At 32.8% G+C, this 9,640-nt stretch overlaps 1 protein-coding gene across 6 annotated transcripts in view; it reads left to right on the top strand.

Annotated features, from left to right (window-relative positions):
• Nucleotides 1-9,640, top strand: part of LOC134540715 (trithorax group protein osa-like) — a 294,594-nt gene that overhangs the window by 2,593 nt on the left and 282,361 nt on the right. The window lies entirely within an intron of this gene.

Raw genomic sequence — 9,640 nt, 5'->3', positions numbered from 1 at the left:
ATTTTGGCTCAATGATAGATTAGGAATTGTATAACAAGTGTTGCTATACAGTCACTGTTTATAAACAGGCTTAATAAATTATTGTGCATTATGTTTAACTTAAAGAAAAATTACATCTTTATGATCAGATGTAAAGGGCCTCAATGTGCAAAACTTTGTAGGTTAAAAAAATTATCTTCTTCCTAATGTAATTTTTTAGTGTAGGTACACTTCTGGAAAAAAAAATCAAAATAAATTATGAAAATGTTATTTTCTGGTCTCATTGTAGCTATGATTATTCTGTTAATTGTATTGCAGAATTTGAAGTATTTGCCTTTTTGAGCAATAGGTTAGGTTAGTTTCATTTAAAATGTTAAAATGTTTGATTAGATTGACAACATTGAAAATACTGAACTACTTTTTTATTTTACAAGTACATAGTGCTCAAAAACACAATTTTCCGATATTTTCTCTAAATACCTACTCTATAAAATGACTGCATTTGTTACTACAAAAACATTTTTTCTTACTGGCATGAGCATTCTGAAGAATTTTTAGCCAATGAGAAATTTACTTATACAGTCTTTATTTTTTGCATGAGTATTTATTTCAGTATTAGCTTGTGTTTATGCAATGTACATATATCTTATTATATTATTAGTTAAATTGGTATATTATATTACATAGCAATATGTAGTTACTTTGCTGAATTCTTTATCATATTTTTTATTTGAGCATTCAGTTTTAAGTAATTTGTGTTGATACAAAAACAAAACAGCATTAAATAAAATAACAAGTGCAACAGTCAGTAAGTATAAATATATAATATTTGTTCAACTACAAGTATGTAATTTAACAATTGATTACATAAAATTTTATTATTAAGACTAAAATAAAATAAAACTGGGGCTTAGTTAATTTTATAAAAAGAAGTGAAAATTTCAAAAACGGTATTTTGGGCTTTCATATTGAATTGATATGTTACATTCCCAATTGGACAAGTGTTTTGTTTAAAATTTTTAAAAGGCTATATTTTACATAGTCTATAAGGATTCTAGCAGTTAAAATATTTTTCTTTTAGCTATCAGTAGGTATAACATCTACTTATTCTGCTATAGGCCGGATGCAAGGTACATAATCATATATTAGTGGTGCGTGTTTGAAACATAGCAAAATAAAAACTGGAAATTTTTTTCTGACATATTTTCTAATCATTCTCTAAAACTTTACTTCAGGTAGCTTACAGTTTAGATGAGCTACAGAAATTACGTATCCAATATATATTAAAAATTTGTATTAATGTAACTGACCTAATACATTGAACCTTTTTTATTTTAACCAGAATCAGCAGCACGTGCAGAAATCTAACCTCAGAAATATACATAAATGAAATCGGTCTACAATACCATGAAATATGAAGGATTATAAAATGTCTCACTTTTGCGATAACTTACAACCGCCCATAGCACATTACTAACAACATTCAAACTCTTGTTCTTAGCATGGAAAGTAGTTGAAATCATATTTTTCCATGAACTTGCTACCTACTGGTAAATAATTCTTGTCTCAAGTAATGAAATTATGAAATTATACAATAATTATAGCTTTGCAGTTTTACAGAATGATTTAAAATATATCAGGATATATAATAGAAAGTCCCTTTTTGTATTTTATTTCCTATTAATATTAAAAAAAAAATATGATTTAGGTTGTTTGTGAATTTAATTTAATTACTTTCCTGATGGTGTATTGGGAAATGAATAAAACCAGATGTGTGTTATTTATTATTATACCTACCAACAGTTTGAAAAACTTTTTAGAGTACATAGGCACAACATACAATTATTAATACATTAAATATTCATACATACATACATACATTAAGAGATGACACAAATACAGATACAGTTAATATGAACATCAACTCCACTGTTAATAACATGAACAGCAAAACAAAATAACCATTAGGACTGTTCAGTGAGCCAAAAATCAGAGTAACATTCTCTGAGATACCTACACTTTTAAACTGAGCTTTTTGATTCAGTGTTGTTTGGATCAGCTCACAATTTTCTTTGCGTCCTAATTGGCACTCCAAAAATATTTTGCTGCTTCTTGTAGTGAATTAATCGGTATTCCATCAACCTCTTTTAGTTTTCCCGAAGTTCTGCCAGATGTGTGGTTGTCGCCTGGAACAAAATAAACAACATGACTTAAAAGATTTTTTTTTATTACTAAACAGGAGGAATAGAAAAATTATTTTCTGAAAATTAATTTTTTGAATCTTACAAAATGTGATGAAAATTCTGTAAAAGTACGTTTCGAGATTGAATTTTTTTTTGTTTGAATCTGATCAGTGCAGCTCCGATTCTGCATTGAGCGTGGAAGAACGTGCCTTTCTATTTGCTGCATCGACTCGCTTGTTTTTCCCTAGTTTAGTTTTGTGGATCCAATTAATCAAAATAATAATTGTGATGCTGCGGAAAGATGGCTGTTCTCCTCAGACTCGTGGTCTGGACAGCGGAGTGGCCAAGGCTGTACATACCCCGGTCGTCATTACTGGCGAATAACTCGAGTTAGCGATACTGCGATATCAAGATATAACCAACTATACGGAGGTTTTGAAACCATCAAAAATCTTGTCGTACAGAAATGTCTGGGTTCAAAAAACCGGGATTGTTTTGTGTTTATATATATTTTGTGTGTGTGTGTGTGGTGCGGAGCACAACATGATCCTGCGGATGAATAGAGTACTGGGAACAGGTCGGTCGTCCGTGTCCCCCGTGGCCGTCCCAGTCGCCGTGAAAGCGGCTTCAGGATGCCCCAAAGGCCTGGCGACTTCGCTTATCCATGACCAGACAACGGACGAGCGTTTTGGGCGCTCCGCTGTTTACTTTGTCTCTGCTGCGCGAGGTGCGATAAACAATCCGATCAAGCGCGAGACTGGCTCCTGAACTATCAGAGATATTGTCGAGGCCCGGGATTGGCACGTATCTGTAACTTCAAACAGATAGAAAAACCTGAATTTTAAAAAAAGTACTTTTGCAAACTGATGAAGGGCCTCGCCTACCCGGGCGCACACGAGGTGCGCAGAGCTTCAGGAAAAAAACCATGCGATTTAAAAATCTGCTCAGGATATCCGAGTGGGGTCTATTTACGCCGAGGGCAGATAAACAGTTCCATTTCCGCATTTTGTTTTCAGACTGTGTCGGAAAGTTAAAAATTAGTAAATAATGTGTTTTGATAATTTTTAGGCATGAAACCTGCGATTGACTCTTGAAAGCACGCGAGGACTTGCTTTGCACCTTCGTGCATTGCGAGAAAATTTAGGGGCGCTAGAAGAACCAGTGAGCATCACACTTATCATCAGAACTTCACTGTTTTCTAAACTTAATTTTTTTTTTTTTTTCAAAAGGGCTATAATTTTGTCTGGCCTTTGGTTCCAAGGTTGCTATTTTGTAAAATAATAAAAGTGGTGAAACTCGACATCTTGTCCTTTTCCCGCAGACTATAAGTAGGACCCGCAATGGTTTTACACTTTGTTTCAGTTAACTCTGTGCTCTTGTGCTCTGCTTAATGGTCTGTTGCATCTCAATGCTAGGGAGGAACTAGCCTTAACACCAGATGCTCTGCTCATTTCATGTTCAATTACAAAGACCTGTGTTCTGTGTTCTGTTTTTCCGAAGTCGAGTAAAATTATTCTACAGGTGTGGCCAAATCATCAAAATATCTTAATAGTCGCAATGACCTTCCTAAATAAACTTAATCCCATGTGTCTGTGTAAATCCAGTTGCACAGTTGTTCACGATCCTTCACAAGGGAAGCACATCCTTAATTTGTAACTGATACAGTGCTTAATGTGAGAGTGTTTTGCATTATCACTTGCTCGTATTGTATCTTTTTTTTTTCTGAAATGCAGATTTGGTTATAATTTAAACATACTCTTATGAAGTTGTTAATGCTGTGCAAAACCCATAGTTTGTGCATTGACTGATCGGTAGAGCTCATCACTAGAATTTGGTTGTGTCTGAACCTGAACTTAGTCGTATTTGGTATTTCATTGTCTGCAACGAACGTCTCGAATTAATTTTATAGTTCTTAATCGGACCCATGTGTCATGGTGCTGTCTTTACCATTGTAAAACAATTTCTCTCTAATGACATACTTATTGAAACATGTAGGTACTTGATTGACTATTTTACTAGTGTTCCAAGTCTTGTACAACTTTATTTAGGACCAAACCAAATATGTACTTTATTTTATACCCGTAAGTGTTATTACCCCAGACAAATTTAAGATTTATTACGTTCTTTGTTATAATAATAAAAATTATTATCTGTCATAGAAAATCACACTTCAAAGTTTCAATTGGATTAAAATACTATGAAAATGTAATCTGTAACTATTTATTATTCCTAATTATTTTTAATTTAAAAAGGTCAACATTCATTGAAAAGAAATTGGATGTAATTAACGTGTGTAGAGATCTGATTGGGTAGGTTAATCGTAATGTGTGGGAAAAATGAAATTAAAGCATTTCTTTGGTAAAATCGTAGTCCAGCCAATTGCAAAGCATCAAGAAAATCATTTGAAGTGTTCAAATAATTAAAACTGTATTTAATAGTCGCCTATTAAGTGGGTACCCTATGAATCCAGAAGGTCGCAGGGGCCTAAATGTTGTTACCTTTCGAGTGCTCCACAGTGCAGTCCACACTGCAAGAATATTTGTATTAAAAACTTTGCCGTATTTTTTTTATATCTACTGTAAAATAACATAGCTGATGTGTTAATATTATTTCAATAGCTCTGTATATAATTTTTACTTAATTTTTATCGAGCCAATACTTAATATACTTCTAAAATTGTTGACCTTGAAATAGATTTGACTCATTCCTGAACATAAAGGCTGTTCTTGCACTTTCCATCAGGCGACCATGCAGTATGCTGCAAATGTTATTCATAATACATTTAATTTTCTCTGTAAATTGATTGCATGAGCTTTATATTAAAATCATGTCTGTCTAACTAGCTTCTAAGCCAAAACCTTCAAATAATATGAAACAATTTCCAATAACAGTTACGTAGTTTATACCAACTAAAAAAAAGGGGTGCGTGTACTTATGTACGCGCGTGAGAAGTTATACTTCTTTGGCATCATTAAAAATAGTTTTTAATTGCATGCAAATAATTAATTACAATAAAATAATAAAAGGGCTGGAAAAAGATAGTCAACACAGTCAATAAAGTTCAGTTTAAATTTGAAAAATTAAATAAATAAAATTTTGAGAATAATAAATATATATGACATAATTTGTACTAAATATTATAAGATTCTTAATTTTAAATATTTATTATTGATTATTTAATATTTGAAACCAAATAAATAAATTAAATAATTAAAAAAGTTTTCATTAAATTTGTTCATTTATTTTTATAAATATTTATTATTTATTCAATTTAATAATAAATATTAAAAATTAATATTTTAATTTGATGTTCAATTTTAATTTTTATCGCAATTTTTTTATTAAATATTTATTAAATTTATTTATTTATTTTGTAAATATTAAATAACCAATAATAAATATTTAACATTAATAATTTAATAATATTTAGTGTTAACTATATTAAATAACATTGTAATTTATATCAATAAATAATACATACAGGTAGTTAACCTCAATTATATTGGAGCACTTGAAAAAGTATAAAGGCACAATTTTTTTTACTAATATTTACGAATAGTAAATAATATTATTCAAAATATTCAATTTAAATCACTACTGAATATAATTTATTAGCACATATATAATTCGCACTTGTATGAAACTAAAACACGTGTTGTGAATGTAGAAACTAGAAACATGTGGATAAATATTATAAATATGAAAATAGTGATCAGAGGCGACGAGCGTGCCAACATGTGCGACTAATAGAGGTTCATTTCTATTTTGTCGGTAGCTTTTTTTTTTGAGACTTAATGAGCGGTTTGGCGGGCAGCTTCAACCTGTTAATTTTGTGTTACAGTCATGCGTGCGCATCTTTTAATTTCACTCTCATCATTTTTTCATAACGTGCCTAAAGAAGTATAACTTCAAAAATGAGTCAATACATGATTCAGGTTTATTTTTTTTTTTGGCATAGTGCCTATGAACATGTGCTCACATTGATTGCACTAGTACCAAAACTAGAGTTTCAGTATTCTTTTCTAGTAATACATTCATTAACTTCGGAGGTTTTTCAGTTCTGGATTTACGTCTGATATTCATGTAATATTTACGTTGCATATTGTTTTGAGTGTACAGCTCATCAAATGTTAGCCAGTCGTATTGGGAGCGTGTGTGTGCTATCCAGGGCACAGCTGTGACGGTAGCTGTGCAGATGGAATAGCCGCGTATTGTGGAGACGGTAGCTGCTGGTCGCACGGTTTGTTTCTGAGAGACAACCCCCAGCTGCCACGCCCAATGCCGGTCGGAGGCAAAGTGGCCGAGAGGGCAGGCGATTCTGTTTGCGATTGGGTTTTCCTCGACGGTCTGAGATGTAACGCTATTGTGTTGTGCCGGGAGAGAAAGTAAGATCAGCAATAGTTTCTATTCGAGACACGATGGGGAAGCACAGTGACTGATGAGACAAGTCTGTAGTTACCGAATTCCACCCCTAAGGGGGTTAAAAAGTGTTCAGTATGGTTCAGAGATAATTAATTATATCTTTGAAATTAATCAAGCTAAAAAAGAAGATATTCGGTACCAATGATTAACATACAAAAACGTCCACCAAAAATTCAGAATTTTTCGAAAATCGACCACTAAGGTGTGAAAAAGGGATGATTATGTTTTAAATATAAATAAAAATAATTGAGAATTTAATTAAGCGGAATAAATGATGTTGGATACTAATAACAAAAAACATGAATACAAACGACCATAATTTTTATATTTTATGTAATTGAAACCGTAAGTGTTGAAAAAAAGGGTAAATATGATTTTAAGATTAATAATTATATCTCCAAATTTAATTGTACGTAATAATTTATATTAGGTACCAATAATAAACATTCAAAAACTACAAAATAATTTTTTTATATTTATAATTTTCCCTCTGATGGGGAAAAGAGGAAGTTTTAATAATTATATCTCCTAATTAAATGAATGGTAGTATCGAGAAACTCTGTCGGGAAGAAAAAGACGATGTAGGCAAAGGATCAGGCTGGTCTCTGTCTTAAGAAAAGTCGATTGGAGCTAAGAACTAGTCCAATATTTTTGACTGTCGGCCGGTTGAGTGGCGTGTGGGGAGTGGTCTAAATGAGCTTGACGGAAGTGACAGGCGCCTGTTGGCAGTGACTGTGAAGACTCCTTCAGCTTTGTATGTCAAGGATGTGAATCCACCAGATGTACTTGTGAGTTTTCACGCTCAGGACGTATCAAAGCAGTTTTTGAGATGACATTTCGAGGGGTATAGACAAAATTGCAACGTGATTATGAGTTGTGTACTGGGTCGTGAATAAAAGTGATGAATTGTAAAAAAGATAATAATCGCTCAAATAAGATGCTCTTGTTTATAACTCATGATTTCTGCAAGGTAACATGTTTGAGCTACGTTTTATTTGGGGTGCTATTTGTTCCGCCCTTTTAGGGATGAATCATTTTGCCACAGGATAGCTTTAATATAAATCGAAGGAAGATGTTTGAATCAGTTAATGTGTCTTTGCAAAAATTAACTGTGTAAGATTTTGTCACACGTTAGCGGACAGAAAGTTCTAATATGAGAGAAGTGCATGTCATTGGTCCCTTGAGCATTTGCTAACTGACATGCAAGCTACAAGTTGCTTTGTCACTTGCGGGCAGGCAAACTGGAAGCTAGAGTTAAAGGTCGGTGGAGCTGGCTAAGAATTTATTTACGAGATGGAAATTCACCTTTAATAGAACAATCTTCAGAGTATGTGTAGAAGTTTCATCTACACTTAGTCTACCAGTCAGCCATCTTCACACGGTTTCCTGCCAAATTTTAGAGACGTGTAGCAGGTTGTCTGCTGGTCTTGAAATAAACAGTACCTGCCCTGGAAATCATGAAATTTTCATTTACGGCAATTTTTTGCTAGCTTGTATATATTTTTTTTGATGCTGTACTTTGGTTTATAGTCGTGCGTTAATTATAAATAGTTGGAGACTGTCCAATTGAATTTACGTAGATATTGCCTCTGAAAAGGCTTTAGTTTACTAGTTTGAAAAGCTGCACGTTCCTCTAAACAGGAGATCTAGTTAGATCTTAAATTTGACTTGAGCGTATAGTATATTAAATAAAAACTCACCCATTGAACAAAAAAGATTGCGGAAAAATAGTGAAAACCGTTGCAGTTTAGTTGTGGTTTACTTGATTTCGCAACTATTCACCAATGATGGTGTTTGTAATTGGACTCTGTGAATTTCGTTCAGCTCCTGTATGTGTGCTAACTATAGCTACTTGTTGTTGACAGTGTTATGTGTCTCAGTGGGTTCATTACAGTGGATGGTGGGGGTGAGAATGACTTCTCACACTTATCGTTCTTTATCTTGTGGCTTTCTGCATTGTGCTCCTAACAGTTTTGCTGATGATTAATAATTAGTTTCAGGTTGTATATGCTTATTTGCATTTCCAGAGAACCATTGAAAGTACAAGGGCTTTTAAAAATGTTTTTCACAAAAAAAAATTGGTTGTCTGTAAAGCCGGTTTACGGACGATAGTTTAACGTGACAATGTCTTAAAACATTGATGAAATGATTGCATACTTTTATGAACAAAATTGGATAATTTTCATTGAATTATCACTATTTTGTATGGATACAAAGAAGGAGTGAAATGAAATCCACAATTGAATTGATAAATTTACTTTTATTTGCACTCATTAATTCAAATATGTTAATTACTTTAACTAAGAGATTATTTTAACTATAACTTTTATACATGTTTGCTATTTAACTCTTCCAATCTGTGTTATTCTGTTAAGGATAGGACAATGATAGGAAAAGTAGGAAACGAATGGGAGTGTTTCAAGTTCAGTGTGCCTCGAAAAAGTCAAATCGATGGTTGTTCCAATCAAGTGGAAGAGAGAGAGATGTGGCTCAAGCGTACAATGAGTGTAACAGGACAATGAGTCATCCTTTTTCATGTGTGCAGCCGGCGTTCATCAATTTATTAGACGTTGTCACGTCAAAAAATGTTTTAGCCTAAAATCTTGATTTTGTTCCTTGCTCCCCTCATGATTTCACTGCCGGGTCATTTACAATGTAATCTTGCATAGTGTTTTATCGTGTTACAAAAAGCTCATTGAGTATTGTGAAATCTGGTGTAATAAGTCAAAAGAAGTTTGTTATCAGAAAGCAGCATTAATTTCTAGTTTTGCTTTGGCATGTTGAGAGATTATTCTCTGAAGTGTGTGGTGGATTCTGCCTAATGATTGAAGTCCAGAGTTTCATTAGTGATGGTGAAATAATTTATGTTGTAACCATAATTATTGTATTGTGATTTGTAAAAGGGTATTTTAGCATTCAAATTATTTCAATTAATTGAGCTTCCATTTAGTACTAAATGATGCAAAAAAAAAATTCTTTCCTCCCTCATTTGTGTGTGTGATAAGGTAATCAATTGTTGTATGCGCATAAGATATTTATTTTGAAATTAGTGAACC

This window comes from Bacillus rossius, chromosome 17 (genome assembly GCF_032445375.1).
Source record: "Bacillus rossius redtenbacheri isolate Brsri chromosome 17, Brsri_v3, whole genome shotgun sequence".
Lineage (NCBI taxonomy): Eukaryota > Metazoa > Arthropoda > Insecta > Phasmatodea > Bacillidae > Bacillus > Bacillus rossius.
The sequence above is the reverse complement of the archived record's forward strand: the minus strand, read 5'-3'. Positions and strand labels throughout refer to the sequence as shown.